Here is a 5,720-nt window from a genome sequence, read left to right as displayed (position 1 = left end):
TGGGAGGTTCTGATGGGAGATTGGAAGGAGGGACAAGAGACCTCAGGTTGCCAGCTTCCATCAACAGCCCCCACTCACCCCCCACCTCCAGCCTCCAGCTTCTTTCAGCCTTCCCAGCATCACCATACCAGGCCTCCATAGAGGCACCAGCGCCCACCAGCCACGCCTTCTTGGGGGTCTGAGCAGGGGCTGTGTGGAGTGCCCCCACCAGAGGCCCATGCACCAGCCAGCGCAGGACCTCTCCTCCAAGCTCCCAGGTTCTGGTAACCCCACTGCTTTCCTTTTGTTCCCCAAGCCCTAAGTGTGGTAGCTGCTTCTTGCAGTTACTAATATCAGCTCTAGGGGTACAGGAAGCAGTGACAAATATCCAGGTTATCTTGTCCTTTCTTTCAGCTGTGTACCCAATTCGCTGTATTGAATCCGCTGTTGGAAACACTTTGTACAACTTTCTGTTTTCCTGTAGCTTTCATACAATTGTAAATACACATTTGCAAAGTTTTTAGTACCTTATCTATTTCCTCTCCAACTGCAAGGGCCATAGTCCTTATTCAGGAGAATCTATGGTTGAATTCAGGACCTGGAGGGGGAAGTGGTTAGGTGAACAGACATTCTTTGGTTGTAAGCAACAAATGGACTCAGGCTAACTTCAGCAAAAAGGGAATATATGGTAGGGCATGTGGAGCTCACAGAATAAAAGCAGCCATTCTAGAGACCTTGGAAGCAGGAACCAGTGGCCAGCACCTGGGTGCTTCACCAGCAAGAGTTTAGGGAATCCACATTCCAGAAAGGGCATGGCTGACGGGCCCAACGGGGGTTAAGTACCTACACTTTGGCTGGTGGAGAGCAGAGTATCCTGATGGACAGTCCTACCAAACTACAAGAAGTCTGAAGAAGGAAGAGGGGCTCACTCTGGAGAAGGAAGAATGGATAATGGCCAGCAATTACAAATTTTCACTCCAGTGAACTTCAGAAGAGGTCTTCAGTTGTAAATTAAAATGCACAGTACACGAAAACTTTGAATAAAAGAACAACGTGCTTGGGGTGGAATGCTTAGAGCAAGGTTTCTAAAAGGAGGTTCTACGTGTGAAGGCTTCTCATCTCTGCTTATGGACTGGGCCAAGGCTAGGAGGAATTTCCTATTCAATATTTTTCATTTGACAAATATTTATTTACTTCGCCCCATTGATTCTAATTCTAAGTCCCAGGGATTCTGCTCTAGGTCATTTCCTTTATTCACTGTCACCAATGCAGAGCTCGTGTAGCTTAACGTTAACGGCTAGCACAGCGGGGAAAGGTGGCCTTTCAGAAATCCAGAGGGACACTCCACAAGCGTTAAATATTAATGCATTTATAAGTATAAAACAATTACTTCACTCTACCTAATATCACAATAGTAAATGAAAACAAAGTACAAGTTCAAACAAGTACAGTGTGCTTTCAATTTTATAATTTTCCTCCAACTCCCTCTCACACAATTGCATTAAATATTTTAAGAGAAATTACTTAGAATTCTATCACACTAAGACAACTTTTCATTTGTCTGCATCACTCATGTACCATTGCTTTTTATATTTTTTCTAAAATGTGTGGGGTTTTTTTTCTGTTTATAAGACTAATGTCTGTCCGTTGGAGAAAAATTTTAAATAGAGCAATATATAAAGAATAAAATAACCATCATCCATAATATCAGTAACCAAGAGCCAATGACTATTAATGTTTTCGTGTATTTTCTTCCACTCCTAGTGATGTGAATAAAAACAATTTGGCCAGAAACAAAATTGGTATTCTTTATGTTCTTCTTTTGTTTGTGTAATTTTCAGGTTTTTCTGTAACGAGCTCTGCTTTTGTAATAAGAAAAACAAACAATAAAGGGATTTACAAAAGGGCAGGAGAGCTGTATAGGCCTTGTTCATTCCAGGTGTCTCCAGTTCCCAGAACAACGCTTGGCACACAGTAAGTACTGCAACATTTTTTTGAATGGCTAAGATTTTTTGCCAAAAACTAGCGAGACAGAGTTGCTAATGAACACAGAATCACCCGCAGCTATGTCCGGGTATGATTTCCCTCTCTCATTCCTTTTGGTAAACAGTTCATTTTATCAGATACGATCACTTTTGCTGTCTTTTTTTTTTTATCATGAGATAATTTATTATAATTAATAGAATATGGTATCATATATTTTTGTCAATAATTCCACCGGTCAGCCAGCTGGAAACTTTAAAATGACCAATATATAATAAGTAGTCAATAAGTATTCGAGGCCACTTTCCTCCCAGTCGCCCTTCATCAAGTCTCGTCGATTTCTCCTCTTGTATTTTCCTTATAGTCCCAGTGCCATTAGCCTTACAACATAATTATTTCACCTAGTTTATCACAAGTAACTCTTAACTAGTCTCTCTCCATCTATTCATTCTTGTCCAAAGTGGTTCATTCTCCGAAACACTTTTGCTGTCTTAACAGAAGATCGATTAAATTCAAATTCCAACTCCAACACTCACTATGTGACCTTGGCACTGTCTGCCGGAGCTTCCTCATCTGGTAAGCTCTGGTTCAGTTGCTGGGGGTACACGAAAACAAAGATCCCGCCATCGATTTACATTCTAGTGTAGGAGAAAAAGCCTGTGAACAAACATTTGTCAGGTGGTGATAAGTGCTATGAAAAAAAAAAGAAAGGGGATAGAAAGTGATTACCTGTGGAGGAGGTGTGTTGCTATTTTATAAGGGGTGGTCAGATAGAAAACAGACTTGTGGTTGCCAAGGTGGAGGCCAAGACGGGGGGCTGGGGAGGGAAGTATTGGGAGGCTGGGATTAGCAGATGCAAACTATTGTACACAGGATGGATAAACAAGGTCCTACTATAGCACAGGGAACTATACTCAATATCCTGTGATAAACCATAATGGAAAAGAATATGAAAAAGAATATGTATATATATATGTATAACTGAGTCACTTTGGTGTAGAACTGAGTCACTTTGGTGTACAACAGAAATTAACACAGCACTGTGAATCAACTATACTTCAATAAAATTTTTAAAAAACGTAAAACGTGGTCAGGACCTGGCTAGAGGTTTCAAAAAATATACTAGTGTCCAGTCTCAAACCGCAAGTTGTGACTCAGCGCGATCGTGAAAGCAATGTAGGGGGTCGTTTGCATACTTGTAAAAATGAAATAAAATACCAGAGTGCATCACACATATTAAAGGCCAGCACTGTGCGGTCTAACTTGTTTTGGTTTATATACAAGTATACTAGTCTGTAAAACACGGTCGGCATGGAGAAAGCGGTGGTTAACACTATAGCAACTTTGAGGTAAGCAGTCTTAAGAGAAAGGTACCTAAACAGGGCATCTCTCGGTTAAGAGAGCTCACACCTTGTGCGCACACCTGTTGGTGCCTTATTCAATTAGTGGACTCAGCTGACTGCAAGAGAGACCAAAAAGACAACCACAGAGAAAGTGGAAGAAAAGATTAGGACCAGAGCTAAGAAGGTGGAGTGAAAGGCAAAACCCAAACTGAACAGTTCGCAATTCAAGAGAGAAAAACTGATACTACATTTTTGAGGCAAAAAAGTACCTGACCAGAAAAAGACCAAAAAAATTTAGAGAAACAGAACTGACAGATTCAATTTAACAACAACAAAATCCCAAACTAACAAAATATGCTGTACCAGTTACTTTTGGATTAAGTGTATGATAGTGCCTGAGTATTTTCACAAACTCCCAAAATATCTGCTCCGTATTTCCTACTCAGACCCTCAGTGAGGTGGACAGCATAAAGATTTTAAAGTCAAATCGTCTGGGAAGATTTCTTTCAACCATTTAAACATTTAATAGGTTTTGGAAATCATGCCTACCCATCAGAAAATAAGTAAAATATATTAATGGGAGACTGGAAATCGTCTGCCAAGCCTTCCCTTACTGTGCACATGAGGAAGTTCCCATTGAAGCAGAGCTATACGACACAATTATTCTAGAACACGGTGGGCAAACTACAGTCCTCCATCTAAATCTAACCCGCCACTTGATTTTGCATGGCCCACGAGCTCAAAATGATTTTTCAATTTTCAAGTGGTTGAAAATAATCAAAAGAACATTTTTTGACACGTGAAAATTATATGAAGTTCACATTTCAGTGTCTATAAAGTTTTATTGGAATACAGCCAGGTTCATCTATATTGTCTAGGGCTGCTTTCTCGCTATAACGCTGCCGAGTAGTTGCCCCCAAAGCCTAAAATATTTACTATCTGGCCCCTTTTAGAAAAACGTTTACCAACCAGTGTTCTAGAACAAGAGGGCTGTATTGTTTAAACACCCTTCCAACCCTCTTCCCTCTCCAGCCGCTCCCCCCTTCCCCAGCTTCAGTCAGTAACATTCCTGAGGCTGACATGAAAGGGAGAGCGTTATAATAATGAATTGTACCATATCGGAAACCAGAGACACCAGACAGTAAATTTCTATATAAGGTAATACGAGTGGTTCTGCCACGGACTAGAGTAATGCCTGGGTTTGTTTCCCGATCATAAAAGTGGGCATCAGAGCAGCAACCGCACGATTTCGTTTCAGAATCACCATCGTCACTTGCAAGAAGGTGCTTGGAAAGCATCACGGCAGCCAGTGTCCCGGCGCGGGGGTGCTTTTGCAGCGGGAGCCTCTCGGAGTCTGGATGTAGACTGAGGCTCCCTTTGCACTAGACACCTCGGCCACCTCCCCCCAGCCCGTCCCCTCTGCTCCTGGCCCTCATTTTCATTCCCTTTTGGCCTTGCAGCCTGCTTTCTCCTCACCCCCGAGCACTCCTCAGGGGCTACCAAGTTCCAGGGCAGAGCAAGCCTCCGGAGAGCCGGCGCCAGGTCAGCTCTGCCCAGCTCTTTCCAGCTTCGCCAGCTTGGGGTGGGGCCACACTGGGACCCCCGCAGGTGACAAGTATGACTCAGCAGGGCCCGGGGCTAGGACAGAGACCAGAACGCCAGTGCAGGGACAAAATCCCCCGCAGTACGAGAGGCCTCCAATATCATTTGAAGGACTCAAATTTGTGAACAAACAAAAATGTAATTCAAATCAGCTTCGGAGCGTTTGCGGCCTGTGCCTGCACAGGCCGCGGGTTTACCCTACTAGGGAGGCCCGGCGGCTTCTGCAGTCACAAAACGCCCGCGGCCTCTGCAAAAGGCCCCCTTTGCCTCCAACAAACCCCACCTCGGCTCGACCAGGCCCCAGAAAAGGCCAGTCGGCTGGAGGGAGAACTTTCGGGTGCAGAAAATTGCATGCCCGCGACTGTCAGGGAGACTTTGAGGGCACAGCAGTCTCTCGAGACTAGAAACCATTTTCCTTTCTCGCTCTGAGATTTTGCTTGGCTAAGCGGCGGCAGCCTCCCAGTCCCCCGCCCCCACCGCCACGGCCACGGCCGCTGCAAGCAGCCACGCCCCGCGGCCTCAGGGCTCGCCGCCCCGGGGCTCGCAGCCCCCACGCAGCTTGCAAGCCGCGCCTCCTTTCGCCCCACCCCCGCGCTCCCCCATCCGCCCCCGCGGCCGGCCCTGGGAGCGCCGGGCGAGTCCTCGCGCCTGCGCCTCGCCAACTTCCTGCCGCGGAACGCCCCGCCCACCCTCAGAAGCCCGCCTCCGAACGCCGCGTGAAACCTGCATGCCGCACGTCATTGGTCGAGGCGACGAAGCCGTCGGCTCCCAGGCCCGCCTCGCCACCGCCTCTCACTTTTCCCAGGGCGGATG

This window comes from Eubalaena glacialis, chromosome X (assembly GCF_028564815.1).
Source record: "Eubalaena glacialis isolate mEubGla1 chromosome X, mEubGla1.1.hap2.+ XY, whole genome shotgun sequence".
Lineage (NCBI taxonomy): Eukaryota > Metazoa > Chordata > Mammalia > Artiodactyla > Balaenidae > Eubalaena > Eubalaena glacialis.
The sequence above is the reverse complement of the archived record's forward strand: the minus strand, read 5'-3'. Positions refer to the sequence as shown.